At 42.5% G+C, this 18,339-nt stretch overlaps 1 non-coding gene across 1 annotated transcript; it reads right to left on the bottom strand.

Annotated features, from left to right (window-relative positions):
* Positions 1-844: 844 nt before the first annotated feature.
* Trnas-cga lies at positions 845-919 on the bottom strand. Its single transcript has one exon. It is a non-coding gene; the product is annotated as a tRNA-Ser (tRNA).
* Between the last annotated feature and the right edge of the window lie 17,420 nt (positions 920-18,339).

The raw sequence follows: 18,339 nt of genomic DNA on the forward strand, positions 1-18,339 counted from the left end.
ATTTGTCCAATGAATACCCGTTATCATCTGCATTTCTTCTTGGTGTAGCAATTTTAATGGCCAGTAGTGTTTTCCGTAATTAATAAATGTAAGCAACGGTAAGTGTAATATTAGTGCAAGAAAGGAACAACCTTGTCAGTTTAAATGATGCTGCCGAGTGTGGTGTAGTCGTGTAATTGCCGGCAGTTTGGTTTGGCTCTGAGACCGAGGTTGGTGGAGGGGAGGAGAGACTTGGGCGCCTACGGCAGGTGCAGGCTGACACAGCGCGGCCGGCCAGTCTGACGCTTTGTCCGCGTTCTGGTCCGCTAGCTGGCAGGCGTGCGGCCCGCGGGCTCCCAGGATGGACGGTCGCCTCTGTTTACAGGGGAGGCAAAGCCGCGGCCGCAGCCGCAGCCGCAGCCGCGGAAAAACTCGCCACTTCCGCTGCCGCGGGGCGTCTGCCCACCCGGCGACAGCGTCTCGTCATTCGGCGTGCACGGCAGTTCAAAGCAGTTTCCATGACTCAGACGTCTCTTTGTACAAACTGTCAGTCCGAGACAAAAAATTGACTAGGTGCGAGTAGCTCTCGCGCGCTAGAAGTTCCGTACAAATTAATTATGTGTACAGAAACTTCGCCGGCCGAAGTGGCCGTGCGGTTAAAGGCGCTGCAGTCTGGAACCGCAAGACCGGTACGGTCGCAGGTTCGAATCCTGCCTCGGGCATGGATATTTGTGATGTCCTTAGATTAGTTAGGTTTAAGTAGTTCTAAGTTCTAGGGGGCTAATGACCTCAGCAGTTGAGTCCCATAGTGCTCAGAGCCATTTGAACCATTTTGAACAGAAACTTCCTGGCAGATTAAAACTGTATGCCCGACCGAGACTCGAACTCGGGACCTTTGCCTTTCGAGGGCAAGTGCTCTACCGTCTGAGCTACCAAAGCACGAGGACCAGGCGTGAGTCAAGCTTCGGTAGCTCATTTTGGGAGCCGGCACGGTAACTCAGCGTGTTTGGTCAGAGGGCTACCTCCTCTGCAATAAAAAAAAAATGAGTTAATGGATTAGCAACGAATGACATGCGTGTCTTTCGACGTCCGCCCCGAGCAGATCCAACGAACGAAAACGAACAAAATGAGATTAAGAAAAAAAAAAAAAAAAAAAACGTTGTAGAGCACTTGCCCGCGAAAGGCAAAGGTCCCGAGTTCGAGTCTCGGTCGGGCACACAGTTTTAATCTGCCAGGAAGTTTCATACCAGCACACACTTCGCTGCGGAGTGAAACTCTCATTATGTGTACAGAAGTTTATCAATTCAGGCCGGCCGCGGTGGTCTCGCGGTTAAGGCGCTCAGTCCGGAACCGCGCGACTGCTACGGTCGCAGGTTCGAATCCTGCCTCGGGCATGGATGTGTGTGATGTCCTTAGGTTAGTTAGGTTTAAGTAGTTCTAAGTTCTAGGGGACTGATGACCACAGATGTTAAGTCCCATAGTGCTCAGAGCCATTTGAACCATCAATTCAGGGAATCGAAAATATTGACAATTTTTGCCTGTTTTAGATATTGATACTGGCAAAATATCGATCCCAGGGATTTCAAGACTCCGAGAATTTTATTTCAATTTTGAATTTGGATAACAAATGACAAAAGAAATATTTTTTGTGTCATAAACAAATTACAAATTAAGAATTTCGAGTTTTTCGCTGTATTTGTACTGTGAAACCATTCTTCTTCCCAAATTTCATTATTCTAGACCAGCGGAAAGTACCCTACACGTTTTGATGAGTGAGTTCGTAAGTATCAAAATATGTGACATGAATGGCTGTATCTTTTGACTTCATTGACTTAGAAGTCAACGTTTATTGTACCGCCAAGGGACCATACACCTTAGTATGTGACATAAATTTCAACTTTATACGTCTACCCATTCCTGAGACAAAAGGGGTCTTAACAGACGGACGGGCAGACCGACAGTCTGATAATATATGACAAGAAAATCTTTTTTCGTACGATATAATTATAAATTTACAATTTTCGGATTTTTTCCTTTACTTGTACAGTGAAATCCTGCTACGTGCCGCATTTCATTATTCTAGCAAAAGTCGTTTACCACTTCAGTGTCTCGTTTATTAATCTAACATTATCAGCAACACCTCGTTTAATTGCACTACACATCATTACGCCTGTTCTACTTTTGTTGATGTTCGTCTCGTCTTATTATCTATTTTCTAGTACTACGTACTCCGTACAGCTAATCTTTCTAGTCGTTTGCTGTCTCTGATAGAATTAAAGGGGTCAAGCCTCAAGGTTTTTGTTTCTTCTCTCTCTATTTTAATTCCTTTTCTCAATTTCTCCTTAATATCCTTTACTGTTTGTTTAATGTACATAGTAAATTGGCGATAGGTTACAACTCTGCCTCATTCCTTTCCAAACAGTTGCAACCCTTTCACGTACACCGACTCTTAGAACAGCATTCTGATTTCTGTACAAGTCTTATGTAGATACTGACTAGATTGAAAATAATCGTTAGTTGTGACCCTTAAATCTTATATTGCACGACTGGCTTCACAGGGTTATAGCTGTATCACCGGGTGCCACTCAGTGGTTTTCTTATGTCATGGATGTGCGATGTGCTGGTCAGTCACTCACAAAACGTCTAACTCGCGCCTATGCGACATTTGGAACTGTAACAGTAAAAACAACAGGAAACGCCGTGCTAAACGGACCGTCACGCCTCAGATCAAAATCGATAATTGTACAGATTATACATAATATGTAGACGTACACAAGGTGATTCCGTGATGATGACACAAACTTTCAGAATGGTGCGGAAGGGTAAATGTATCAGTCTGAGGTAAGACACCGTGGCATGGAAACGACTGTGTCTGATACGTCTGACAGTGGAATACGTGTACCGGTACTGTTGTTGCTAAGATTGTAGGGTAGGCTACTTTTAGAGGTGGCAGTATGGGCCGAAACGAGAGACAAATGTCTAGTAAATATAGGCTGCAAAATGTATAACTTAAGAGCTATGAGAACTTGTTCATCTCCTATACTGTGAAATACATCTCCTCTACTACAAGTTCCTCGCTTTCTGTTTATTTGGAGGTGGTAGTACGGAACAAAAACAGAACAAATGAGCAATAAATATGGGCTCTAAAATGCATATCTTCTGAGCTGTGCGCACTAGTCCAGTAAAAGAGATGTGTTCCACAGTAGCGAAAATAGACAAGTGCTAATAGCCCCTAAGATATGCATTTTAGAGGCAATATTTATTAGTCACTTTTTCTTGTTTCTGTCCATACTACCACCTCTGAAAGTAGCCATATGGCATTCTGTTTTGTCTTATATTCTACTTTCGACCCAACAATTTACAGACCAGGGTCCCTTACCTCAGATTGGTTCAATTACCCTTCTCCACCATCCCTGAAAGTTTGGAACATCTTCACAGAATTACCCTGTATACTGTATCGTTCACAGAATATGTGTAGCGCATACTTCAGTTTCATTACCTGTCAATATAGTGACATCTGGAACTTTGAGTACCCACTTGCCATTGGTGTTACATTCGATGAACAAAGGTTTTCAGCTAACGTTTGAACATGAATACTCGATAATAATCTACTAGGACTTGTTCCTGTACCTGCATGATTAACCAAAGCACTTTGATACTAGTTTCAATAACTAAATATAATTTGTATAAATGATAGTCATTCGTTCTCAGAACATTATGGTGTGGGGATAGCTTGCAACCACTAGTTCAGAAACATTGTGTCTGCGAAAAAACATGATCTGTGTGTGTGATCTAAACTATACGGTGTGTAATGGGTGATTTTTTCTCTTGGTGACTGAGGATGGTGCACTGAATAACATGAATAACAGTACATCAGTATTTACTACATTTGCAAACTAATAATTATAGCTGTTTGAAGTAGTATGTTTTTAGGTTGGTTAGTAGCTCCAAGTACATGCGGCAAGAGTGAGCCATTAATGGTTATTGATGTGTTGGCAGAAGAGCCAACACCGTGTTGCTAGAGGAGGCCGAAATGCACGCGTTTAATCTCACGCAGACTCGCGTGAGGTCTGGAACAAGGTAAAGTAATTATCCTATCAAGAAAAGAACGTAGTTGCTTGAATACTTAACTTTAATCCATAATTGGAGAACATCGCTCTTGTTGATACATTAATTACAATCTCAATATTAACTGGTAATGGCGCCTTGCTAGGTCGTAGCAAATGACGTAGCTGAAGGCTATGCTAACTATCGTCTCGGCATATGAGAGCGTATTTGTCATTGATCCATCTCTGGCAAAGTCTGCTGTACAACTGGGGCGAGAGCTAGGACGTCTCTCTAGACCTGCCGTGTGGCGGCGCTCGGCCTCCAATCACTGTCAGTGGCGACACGCGGGTCCGACGTCTACTAACGGACCGCGGCCGATTTAAAGGCTACCACCTAGCAAGTGTGGTGTCTGGCGGTGACACCACAGTTATTTTCCCCTGGGCAGCAGGTCAGGTGTTGAACTGTGGACACATGGACATAAAACACTTAGTCTATAATGCCTGGCTTAGTTCACATAGTGGTTCAGTTACAGTCATGTAGAAACCATCACATTGTGAAATTTGTAACATGTTTATGGACTTCTTGATTTAGTTCACAGCTAACCTGTCACATCTAACAAAAATTATCACATTTCAATTTCACAATTTCTTCACATCAAGATTAGACCCAAATTTTTTCAGATCAATGAGTTTTATTTGCGCGCAATTCCTGATATCCGAAGACATTCTAATCGTGAAGATACAAAACAATAGCGTCTTTCGTTAAAGAGGAAATACAGGTCGACTGATTTCCAGATTGTTCTAGAACTCTCTTTGTCAAATTAATTGTTACAAAGATATCTGACTTTTTACACACAGACAAAATATGGTTTAAAATATATCTTTTTACAGTTAGAAATATCTGAGAAACAGAACGGTTACAAAAGATATTTTGTATGGTCCTGAAATAAAATGTAGAACTCCCAGAAACGTTCTACGTGAAAAAGTTTCTTTAAATTTGAAAAGATTCTATTTTTATATCAAGAGAAATTGTTTTTTTGTGAAATTAACTGCGTTTTTTAAATACAGTGAACACTTTTTACGTAATGAATAATAAATTATAATTTTCCATAGCTCATATGAAATACGGAATTTTGATGTGTGCGTTTTTTGTATTAATTGCCTAAATGAAATGAAAGTAAATTACATCTTTTAAAGATACAAATTCTCCTCTACTTTATGTTTTTGTTATGTTATGAAGTGAAAATCATAGGGTGACCAACTTCTCGTATTTTTACGTTTTCACGTTAAAAATTACAAAAATGATTTTGCACATTGTAGACAAATTTGGAAAGTGTATACCACGAAAATAATATAGTGTGACTTATATTTGTGTCAAAGGCTTAAATGGTGTATTTTACTACCGAAATCGGAACAAATTCTAGCCCAATTGCAAGTGGCATTGTAACATTCGATTGAGTCAAAGTGGTATCGTAATGTTTTGTTGGCTCAATAATTCTTGAATCTTGATTTGTTACGAAGGAAGAAAATTATTGAGGTACCGGAAGTACTCTTCAGTGCATACTGTAAGGTGGCTTCCGGAATACAGACGTAGATACAGATGTAGATGCAACCAATTCCGTACTGCTGTTTCACAGTCTGTCGGCTTTGCAAAAAAGACATCTCAGCTTTAATTGAACGAATTCAAGGAAGATTTTGTTCATACATCTTCTAATGGATAATGGGACAGCAGCTGTTTTGTTTAAGTTTAGCAACACAAGTGAGAGACGTGCTAGAAGAATCTTAACATGTCGGTATAGCTCGTACGAAATATTAGCGAGATGCCCGAGGAACTTAAATGAGAATCCCTGAGAGAAAGGCGACATTGTTATCACGAAACCAAGTGGGATAAGTTCCGGGAATCGGTATTTGAGGTCGTCATCGCCAATGTTCTGTTGCCACCTCCGTGTATCTAAAACGGAGGACGAAATACGATAGGTACGTGCGTGTAGAGAGGGAAAGTCTTTCGACGTGTACTGACTGCGTACGAGAGGGAAGAGAACTAAATAAAACGTGTGCCGGCGGCTTTAGTGGCTTGGGCTAAGTCACTTTCTCCAACTGTCCTATAGCGTTACGATCAATGGCTGGCAGGGAGGTAACGTCACCTGCCCAGTTTTTGACATCTGATATTTACTAATTACGGAAAGAGAACTCTGAAAGTCTTTGAATGAAAACGTCTTGGCTTTACTTTCACGACAAAGGTGAGAATGCATTACCACTTGCGGTGAGCGAAATATATTTCTTCTCAGGTATTTTCATGCGTGTAGGCCTTCGCCCCAAGGCCTGTTCCACCGATACTAGAGAGAACTGCCTACGTTTCAGCCGTCCAGCATTTCATATTTCTAGAGGTATAAATAATTCAGTACCACATCTACTCTCGCAGAGAAGTGTTTCGTGCGTCCGGAAGAGAATCGTAGTAAAGTGCTCTGTTGTTGCCACTGCCTGCGTTGCGTGCGTGGATTTGCATGGCGCATGTATAAGACATCGGCCCTCGCCAGCGCATTTACATTTGCTGCTCGCAGAGGCTGGCGGACCCTAGGAGCTTCTGAAGCGGCGGGCAGTTTCAGTGACCAGTTGTGTGGGTTCTTGGGGCCGATGTATGACGTCATTACATCTAAGCGCCCTATCAGTAGATATGGATTTCCTTCACTGCTGTCCATATGAGGCGTAGCGACCACTCGATGAACGGTGACTGTGTATACGCTTCTCTCATAAATGTATAACTCCAAATGAAAAATAACCGGCAGTCCCATACTTGTTAGACATAGTTAGTTTGTTTCTGATACTGCTCTGTCATCTGTTCTGTATTTTACTCAAAAACCGACATGCACATAGACAGTTTGCTTACTTGATAGTATACAGTTTCTAGTTATATCTCGACAAAATAATCAGCATGGAGCAACGTCTGGCCAATAGTTCTTAAAGCAGCGAAATACAACGTTGTGCGTTTCACGAAATGTGAAAGCGTGGTACTACTTGGCTACCTTGTTAATCAGTCACAACTGAAGTCAATCATATACAAATATTTGCGAGCAGTGTTGTATAGAGATATAGTTTGGATACTAGGTAAAGCAAACGGCAAGCTACGATTCATTGGTAAGATCCTCGAAAACTGCTGTTTATGTGCAGAAGATATCGTGCACAAAACGTATAGACCACATCTGTATACTGCTGAAGTGTATCAGATCTAAAGTCGGTCAGACTAACACTGGAAAGTGAGTGTGTACAAAGAACGAAGGCCCGAATGGACATAGGCTTGTTTGATTGTTGAGAGTATGCAGCTGTAGCAAAAATGAGAAAAAATTTTAAATGGTAGCACTCAAGGAAAGACTGCATATATTTCGCGAGAACGTGCGTTGAAAATTTTAAAAATTCCTTCACGTAAAAGAACTACAAATTTTCTTCGGTACCCTAGTATCTGACCTGTAGAGATGGTGTTCATGAAATCAGGCAAATAACGACTCACTCAGAGGTATACGAACAGTCTCTGTCTCCACATTGCATCTGTGAATGGAACACAATGAAGCCTTAATGTACGGTCCAGTGTAATATACGCTCTGCCACGCATCCAGTGGTTCACATAGTATAGATGTAGCTGTAGATTGTATGCTGTTTCCTTATATTGTGTTTAATATGTTAATAAGATTTTCCTTCCCATGTTTTGCAAATTTACACTTATTTCATTTTCGAACGAAACATATTCCATCTTTTTAAGTGAGACATCATCAATGATCAGTAGACTTTTAGAACTGTGATTTATTACTAATCTTTATGTTTTTAACTCTTTTCCTGAAACTAATGTTTTTTTTTGCAGGGACTAGACCAGGACAGTATCATGTTTCCAACTATCCGTTTGTCACAGTTAGGCATTTCACTGTTATACAGGGTATAACAGGTATAAGTGCAAACACTTTAGTGTGTGGTATTTTAATATGCACACACATCAGTGTGTTGGTTGCTTTTCTGTGCGTCGAACAATCTTTCCATAAACATGTTACAAATTTCACAATGTGATGGTTTCTACATGACTGTAACTGAACCACTATGTGAACTAAGCCAGGCATTATAGACTAAGTGTTTTATGTCCATGTGTCCACAGTTCAACACCTGACCTGCTGCCCAGGGGAAAATAACTGTGGTGTCATCTTTCCCTGTTATGAAAATCCGAGGACCGGTTCGTAACCAAACCAGACGACAACTGTCACTAGACAATATGTTATTTACTTTATTAAGTACGTAATTGAATAACTCCCTTTTTCAAAAACTTTTGTTGCTCTTGCACAGCGTAATATTTGCTAGAAAAGTTTAAAATATTATGGAAATATTGTGAAGTTCAAAATATTATTACGTAAAATGGAGAGATGGTTATTTCAGTTTTCCCTGTACCACTCGTGAATGATGCGTGGCTAGAGCGACTATCGGTACGCGTCCATATGGGCTCCAGTTTATCTGGCTATCACGTCATGGCCAGTTGGCGAGGTGTGCGTTGGAGAAGAGAATAATACGTTACCCGACGTTAGCGTATGAAGTGCGATTCCCTTGACCTGAAGCCTAGAAACAAATATAAGCCCATTCGTCTTACTTATTGCAGGTTTTACTCGTTCTACATCTACATCTACATCCATACTCCGCAAGCCACCTGACGGTGTGTGGCAGAGGGAACTTTCAGTACTTCTATCGGTTCTCCCTTCTATTCCAGTCTCGTATTGTTCGTGGAAAGAAAGACTGTCGGTATGCCTCTGTGTGGGCTCTAATTTCTCTCATCTTATCCTCATGGTTTCTTCGCGAGATATACGTAGGGGGGAGCAATATACTGCTTAACTCCTCGGTGAAGGTGTGTTCTCGCAACTTCAACAAAAGCCCGTACCGAGCTACTGAGCGTCTCTTCTGCAAAGTCTTCCACTGAAGTTTATCTATCATCTCCGTAACGTTTTTCCGATTACTAAATGATCCTGTAACGAAGTGCGCTGCTCTCCGTTGGATCTTCTCTATCTCTTCTATCAACCCTATCTGGTACGGATCCCACACTGGTGAGTAATATTCAAGCTGTGGGCGAACAAGTGTACTGTACACTACTTCCTTTGTTTTCGGACTTCATTTCCTTAGGATTCTTCCAATGAATCTCAGTCTGGCATCTGCTTTACCGAAGATCAACTTTATATGATCATTCCATTTTAAATTACTCCTAATGCCTATTCCCAGATAATTTATGGATTTAACTGCTTCCAGTTGCTGACCGACTATATTGTAGCTAAATGATAAAGGATCTTTCTTTCTATGTATTCCCAGCACATCACACTTGTCTACATTGAGATTCAATTGCCATTCCCTGCACCATGTGTCAATTCGTAACAGATCCTTCTGCATTTCAGTACAATTTTCCATTGTTACAACCTCTCGATATACTATAGCATCATCCGCAAAAAGCCTCAGTGAACTTCCGATGTTATCCGCAAGGTTATTTATGTATATTGTGAATAGCAACGGTCCCACGACACTCCCCTGCGGCACACCTGAAATCACTCTTACTTCGGAAGACTTCTCTCCATTGAGAATGACATGCTGCGTTCTGTTGTCTAGGAAGCCTTCAATCCAATCACACAATTGGTCTGATAGTCTATATGCTCTTACTTTGTTCATTAAACGACTGTGGGGAACTGTATCGAACGCCTTGCGGAAGTCAAGAAACACGGCATCTACCTGGGAACCCGTGTCTATGGCCCTCTGAGTCTCGTGGACGAATAGCGCGAGCTGGGTTTCACACGATCGTCTTTTTCGAAACCCATGCTGATTCCTACAGAGTAGATTTCTAGTCTCCAGAAAAGTCATTAAACTCGAACATAATACGTGCTCCAAAATTCTTTCATAACGCTTCTTAGTAAAAATTCAGAGAGAGATGGAGAGAAATATACAAACACCGCGAGAAATTCGTGCTTGAACATCACTGCAGATGTTAGCCAAGCCTTCAGGTTGCGCCGTTGTATTTGACGACGAACGACACAGGTGCAACGCCCTCAATACGTAGCACGTGCCAGTCGTCGTGGTCGGAACAGTGTTCCGTGAAGCTACGAGGGCCATATGTAAGAGATCAGTGGTGCATTCGAACGCTGGCAGACTGTTGACGCATGCGTGGAGGTTGTTTCCGTAACGACGGCAGCCGAAGTGTTTGGTGTTTCAAGAGGCACCGTATAGAACATTTATACCGCGTACAGGGAAAGAGGAAGAACATCAACTGCTAAGTCATAACGGGGACGAAACTGTATGTTTAGTGATCGTGGCGAAAGGTCATTAAAGAGGACTGCGACGAAAAATAAGAGAACGACATCTGAAGAAATGACTGCAGAAATGAATGTCACAATCAAGAACCCTGTCAGCACCAAAACAAAACGAAAGAAGTTGCAGGTGTAGAGAATTGTAGGGCGAATTGGAGTTACAGAATTACTCATCAATGACGCAAGTGCCCGAAACAGGAGAACGTGGTGCGAAAGCCATAAAACTTGGGATATGGGGGACTTGAAGAACGCCATTTGACCTGGTGAACCGTTTCCAACTTCTGGAAAAGTTTACATAGCAAGAGTAAAAGATGACGGGGATTCGTTGATGATATGGGTAGCTGTATCGTGGTATGCCATGGGCACCAGATTTACTGTACAAGGTTGCCAAGACTTATGTGATGATTTTCGCTGATTAGTTCCACATAATGGTAAAATGTTTGTTCCTCAATGGTGCTGCTATGTTCCAAGATAACGGCGCCCCTTTTCACACAGTTCGCAGCTTACCAGACTGGTTTCTTGAACTCGAAGATGAACTGTCGTATCTGCTTGTCCACCAAAGTCACCACATCTCCCTTTGTGCTTTACTTTTGGGAAAAGGGTGCGTAATCGCTGCCATCTCCATCGTTTCTATTTGAATTTGCCACTATTTTGCAGGAAGAATGGTATACGATAATCTTGAAAACCGCACAGGATCTGTATTTATCCATTACGAGTCGAATGGAAGCTATTTTAAATGCCAATGATTTTGCTACACCGTCTTGGGCATGGTAATGTGTTGCGTTTTTGATGTTTCCATATTTTTCTCCAGCCCTTGTATTTAAATGTTGTGACGTGCTCTAGATGTAAGCTCTATTTCCATACTATCAGATCCTTTCTTTTGTTGTGGATTGAACCCAACATTTACCCATATTTAAAGAGATCTGCCATTCGTCGCAAGAAGTGAAAATTTTTGTCCAAGTCTTTGTACCCTTCGTTATGATAATCCAATAAGGCTATTTTACTGCAGGCAACAGCGTCGATTGTGCTTTTGATCTTCCCTGATAAACCGTTTATGTATATTGAGAACGTCAAAGGTCCCGTTACGTTTCTTTGGAACGTATCCGATGTTACTTTCTTTTCTTGACTACTTACTAGGGTGCATTAGTCAAATATTCATCAAGCCGATCATATATTTGGGAAGATACTCAGTATCATCGTATTTTGGTTATTAGATGAAGATGCTGTTACACTGTCGAGAGCCTTTCGCAAATTTGTGAAGACATAATTTACATCTTCACCTGCGTCTTCCATCAACAAGACGTCTTATACAAAAAAGCAAGCTATCTTTTTCGTTGTTGCGACAAAATATTTATGTAGTGCAGTCGTAGCCATTAGTGAATAGTACGCTCTCGGATCGTTAGAATCACTGAAGGTGACAGTGTAGGAGAAAACTTCTAAAAGAAAGTGAGACATATCGTACCACACTAAGACCGTGGTGCAACAAGAGTGGTACATTGTCAGGAGAGAGTGCGTGTTTCCGGTATCCTGCAGACACAGTTCTGCAGCGCTACGGATGATAGGTACAACACAAAGTGGTAATGAATTGGCGCGGCACTTGGAATCGTACTCCAAAGAAAGTAATCATTCTCGTATATATATATATATATATATATATATATATATATATATATATATATATATATATATATATATATATATATGGTCACGGAGGACGATTTCACTATGTTGTATAATGTACTACAGATACAATGTAGCCCTGCAAATGTGTATAACGTTTCGCGAATAGAAACTGTCCGAATTGCTCAATGCCTGTTCTATTTTGTACATTACTAGTCGACCTGTGTGAATAATTCGCACTCCATCCTAATCGGTCACCGAAAGGTAATACAGTAATGGAGAAATAAGTAAATGCAAATATTTATTAATGAAAGGTAACAAATATTAGTCTTATTTTAAAAAATCGATATCGTTATATACAATACGGTTAACTATTTAAGGTATAAAAAGCAGATATTGTCTTCGTGCTACTAGCTAGGGCATAGCCACCTATGGTAAACTAACATACACCAACAAGCGACAAACGTCGGCAAGCCCCTGCATCTCAGCAACACTGACTGGTAACTACCAGCTGCTATTAGAGCCGACCAACAGGCCACAGCAGGGACACCGACGAGCTCGCCCCCTGACGCACAAACAATTCGCCAACATCACCCTACACTGTGCATTCGATATATGACCTATCGGTCACAAAAACGATAATAAACCTATCTGTTGCAGGTTGCTGACGCTGAACGAGAGCTCTGCACCGGCACCCAGCGCCAGCCGCCGAGCAACACCACCGCACTACGTCAAAGGTATCGACCTGCACGATACCCACTACTAACAAAGCCTACCCTTGCACGACCTGTCGCAGGCAGCAAGACATCCGCTACTGCTCTTACCACCCGACCTAACTATCGCAGAGGTTTTCTTTCCCTGGGCTCTTGCCTTGGCACTTTTTTTCCTCTGCCCTTCAAACCGCTATCCTTCGTTCGACTTCGACCCAACCTATCTCCAGACGAGCGCGTATTGATGGTTAACCTTAAAAAAATGGTTCAAATGGCTCTGAGCACTATGGGACTCAACTGCTGAGGTCATTAGTCCCCTAGAACTTAGAACTAGTTAAACCTAACTAACCTAAGGACATCACAAACATCCATGCCCGAGGCAGGATTCGAACCTGCGACCGTAGCGGTCTTGCGGTTCCGGACTGCAGCGCCTTTAACCGCACGGCCACTTCGGCCGGCCGGTTAACCTTAACCAGACGTACGAAAACATCGCAGTACCTACATCCTGCGACACCTCACTTTAGTGAAAACCACTTTAGTGAAAACCTGACATCGAAATAAGTGTCCAAGGAATAGAAAAGCAACTGGAATCACTCAACAGAGGAAAGTGCACTGGACCTGACGGGATACCAAAAAAATGGTTCAAATGGCTCTGAGCACTATGGGACTTAACATCTATGGTCATCAGACCCCTAGAACTTAGAACTACTTAAACCTAACTAACCTAAGGACAGCACACAACACCCAGCCATCACGAGGCAGAGAAAATCCCTGACCCCACCGGGAATCGAACCCGGGAACCCGGGTGTGAGAGGCGAGAACGCTACCGCACGACCACGAGATGCGGGCACGGGATACCAATTCGATTCTACACAGAGTACGCGAAAGAACTTGCTCCCCTTCTAACAGCCGTGTACCGCAAGTCTCTAGAGGAACGGAAGGTTCCAAATGATTGGAAAAGAGCACAGGTAGTCCCAGTCTTCAAGAAGGGTCGTCGAGCAGATGCGCAAAACTATAGACCTATATCTCTGACGTCGATCTGTTGTAGAATTTTAGAACATGTTTTTTGCTCGAGTATCATGTCGTTTTTGGAAACCCAGAATCTACTATGTAGGAATCAACATGGATTCCGGAAACAGCGATCGTGTGAGACCCAACTCGCTTTATTTGTTCATGAGACTCAGAAAATATTAGATACAGGTTCCCAGGTAGATGCTATTTTTCTTGACTTCCGGAAGGCGTTCGATACAGTTCCGCACTGTCGCCTGATAAACAAAGTAAGAGCCTACGGAATATCAGACCAGCTGTGTGGCTGGATTGAAGAGTTTTTAGCAAACAGAACACAGCATGTTGTTATCAATGGAGAGACGTCTACAGACGTTAAAGTAACCTCTGGCGTGCCACAGGGGAGTGTTATGGGACCATTGCTTTTCACAATATATATAAATGACCTAGTAGATAGTGTCGGAAGTCCCATGCGGCTTCTCGCGGATGATGCTGTAGTATACAGAGAAGTTGCAGCATTAGAAAATTGTAGCGAAATGCAGGAAGATCTGCAGCGGATAGGCACTTGGTGCAGGGAGTGGCAACTGACCCTTAACATAGACAAATGTAATGTATTGCGAATACATAGAAAGAAGGATCCTTTATTGTATGATTATATGATAGCGGAACAAACACTGGTAGCAGTTACTTCTGTAAAATATCTGGGAGTATGCGTGCGGAACGATTTGAATTGGAATGATCATATAAAATTAATTGTTGGTAAGGCGGGTACCAGGTTGAGATTCATTGGGAGAGTCCTTAGAAAATGTAGTCCATCAACAAAGGAGGTGGCTTACAAAACACTCGTTCGACCTATACTTGAGTATTGCTCATCAGTGTGGGATCCGTACCAGATCGGTTTGACGGAGGAGATAGAGAAGGTCCAAAGAAGAGCGGCGCGTTTCGTCATAGAGTTATTTGGTAACCGTGATAGCGTTACGGAGATGTTTAACGAACTCAAGTGGCAGACTCTGCAAGAGAGGCGCTCTGCATCGCGGTGTAGCTTGCTCGCCAGGTTTCGAGAGGATGCGTTTCTGGATGAGGTATCGAATATATTGCTTCCCCCTACTTATACCTCCCGAGGAGATCACGAATGTAAAATTAGGGAGATTAGAGCGCGCACGGAGGCTTTCAGACAGTCGTTCTTCCCGCGAACCATACGCGACTGGAACAGCAAAGGGAGGTAATGACAGTGGCACGTAAAGTGCCCTCCGCCAGACACCGTTGGGTGGCTTGCGGAGTATAAATGTAGATGTAGATGTAGATAGATGAACCCTTATGCAGAGATGGCAGTAGACCTTTTGTGTTGGCCATCATGCCGGTGTGGGCGTGGAGGGGTTCCACCTCTATTTTTAAAAAATCTTGCATTTTAAGCTTTCACGACGTAGTGAATAATCCATTAAATTTCAAGCATGCAGCCATGCAAAGATTACTTCTTCAACAGATATTTCGGCGACGCATCCTCCGACCATCATCATCCGGCCATCCTCAGAGTGAGTAGAAAGACTGACAACAAGGTGCCAAGCGTGCGTGGTCTTGTATACTCCACCGCGGCGTTACTGCGCATGCGGGTCACAGAAGCCGGTCGGCAGCCACCTGCGCTGATAGCGTTCAGACATTCGATTCGCCTGTCGATGTGTATTCGGCAGCGGTAACACCTTGACGACTTCTCTGCAATTTAATTGCACCAAAACCCACATTCAGTGCCTTATCCAAATTAAACCCTTACCTCTATTTATTAAGTTATCGGTTAGTATAATTTCAAAGCTTCCTCGAAAATAGAATCCCACAGGAAGAGTTCGATATTAAAATCTTCACGTCGCTGTAGTTCATCGAATGAACCGTATCTATGCAATGTTCTGTCACAGCTGACTTGTCTGGCTGTAGTAAGCGTGTGCATCTTCGGTGTTCTACGCACCTCTCATGCGTGTTGTTTGTGCTATGCAGGGTGAACGTTGATAAAACCGACAAACTGCAGGGACGGACTCCTGGCTGGAAATGGAGGGAAAAAGGTCATATGAACATGTATCTGGAAATGCCACTTCCTCTTGCCACTGCGCGGAAGCTAATTTGCGGATCAACTGCCACAGCAGCAAGAACATTAATTTCCCCCTCTTCTGTCGTCACTTGTTTCCTTCTGTTACGGTGTCTAGATGTTACGCTACCACTTTCACGTAACAGGTTGAAGAGGTTGATAAATAATTACCGAGACTGTTCCCATCTATTGGGATATCTTGCCGCATATACTGTAAAAGAACGAACTGCATTCTTCCTACACTCTCCATACACCACGAAAATGTCGGCATTTTCTGAATTGTTAAATCCCACCATCCACATACGACCTACTGCTTGGTCTGTCACACACTAACTTAGTAGCAGGTCGCAGTGCTCTCAAGTAAAACACAAGCACACTGTAAGAAAACATAACAACATCGCACCTAGAGACTGCGCAGATTGAATGGCACAAACAAATGTCGGTGTGGAAACTTTTAAAAATACGATATCTCGTAAACGACTCACATTACAGTCCTGCAGCGAAGACCTCTGATGTTTTACTTTAACCTACTTTTAGTGTGTTAAGTTTGTTAATATCAAAATGCATTGTTCTAATTTAAAAGTGTATTTTTGCACTAAAAACACACTTTCTAAGTATTATTACAATCTCTAGACTACTAACAATACGATCCCCTGACTAACAATCCATTCTGTGAAAACCGCACAGCAAAAGCACTCTCCATTTCCGCAATATTTGGGATTCAAGTTTTACGTGATTGACCCTATATATGTACTCGTAACATGTCTCGACTGCTGCCGTCAATGCAAACACAGATATCTGACTTTTCACATAACCTGTGGAGGACTAGTCGACATGTCGGACAACGCAGTATGTAATGTGAGCCTTGTGTACATGGACAGCCGGCCTGAGTGGCCGAGCGGTTCTAGGCGCTACAGTCGGGAACCGCGCGACCTGCCCCGGGCATGGATGCGTGTGTTGTCCTTAGGTTAGTTAGGTTAGAGTAGTTCTAAGTTCTAGGGGACTGATAACCACAGCAGTTAAGTCCCATAGTGCTCAGAGCCATTTTTTTATACATGGACATTGTAATGCCAGAAGAGGACGTCTCCGAGACGTTGTACGAACGCCGGCAGAACTTCAAAATCACTGCATGCTTTCTGTCGATGGCATGATTTCAACCTAAAAGCTGATGTTTGAAAGCATATGCGGAATATAAATTTTCAAATTTGCAACAGGTCTGATAATATTTGAAAGATGTAGAGTAAAAAAGCGAAATTATGGTAGTAAGCAAATGAAAAGTGAGAAAGAAACCTGCAACAAATCCGAAAGAAGTAAATTAGGAAAAGATTATAAATTTTCTTATTTAGGCACGTTAAACGCAAATGACAACAGATTCTGGCGGCAGTCAGGAAGCTGACGGCGCTTTTAGTGAAAGAAAACCATTACTGGTGTACAATTCGTTTAATACAGAACGGAAAAACAGCGAGACATTATTCTGGATAGTTGTCTTGTATGTGTGTGAAACCTGGGAACACAGCCGCGCGGCTCCCCCTGTCGGAGGTTCGATTCCTCCCTTGGGCGTGGGTGTGTGTGTCGTCCGTAGCGTAAGGTAGTTTAAGTTAGATTAAGTAGGTCGTAAGCTTAAGGACCGATGACCTCAGCAGTTTGGTCCCATAAGACCTTCCCACAAATTTCCCATTTCCTGCTGAATACAGACAGAAAGCGCTTAGAAGCAATGAAAAATTGTGGTGATGCAGAAGGCTGACGAAAATCAGCAGGACAGAAAGAAAATGACGAAGGAAAACTTAACTTTTTGGACATTTAGGTAGACCTAATAAGTTTAACAAACACACTGAAAGCAATATTATGCGAAAGATAAACGAGGGGGTGCCAAGAAAGAAAACTGAAGAACATATAATGGATGGGACAAAATATGAAAGTTATTAAGTAGTGAAGGGTTGGCAGGGAGAGTTTTATTCATGAAATCTTTAAAGTAATACTTCACGTTTATAGATGATTGTGCAATTGCATATCAACAAACAGGGATCGTATCGGTTTTCAGAGACTGAACGATATCACAAAATGTTGGAAGGTAAGAAACAGAACACGACAAGCCTGACGTTTCATGGATAGCGCCTAATAGCTGTTCATGACGCTACCCGCACAACATGCCAGCCACCACGGCCACGGTACACAGCGGCACAGATGCTACTCGTCTAACGTAAGAGAAAACACAGGTGGTTAGAGAACAATTACTTGTGTCCGGAGTAGTAGTCGATAGTCTGAACAGCACAGATTGTTTTCTTCAGACCTTCGAGGTTGCCTTTCCATACCTCACCGCGCATACTTGAACTCAATGGACATGAATATCAGACGCGGAAAGAGAGAGAAAGAGGGAGGGAGGAAGAGAGAGAGAGAGAGAGAGAGAGAGAGAGAGAGGAGAATAATTCTCGACTAGGAAAAAATTCTTCTCGGTACGGCGTACTTAGTGCACTAAAACGAAATAAATAGACTATGTATCAACGTGTCGACGTGTTTTAGTAGTCTTGGTCTGGGTGTTACGCTGTTGATGCCATCCAAGTACAGCAGAAGATATGACTCACATAAAAAGGGCG

This window comes from Schistocerca americana, chromosome 5, assembly GCF_021461395.2.
Source record: "Schistocerca americana isolate TAMUIC-IGC-003095 chromosome 5, iqSchAmer2.1, whole genome shotgun sequence".
Taxonomy (NCBI): Eukaryota; Metazoa; Arthropoda; class Insecta; order Orthoptera; family Acrididae; genus Schistocerca; species Schistocerca americana.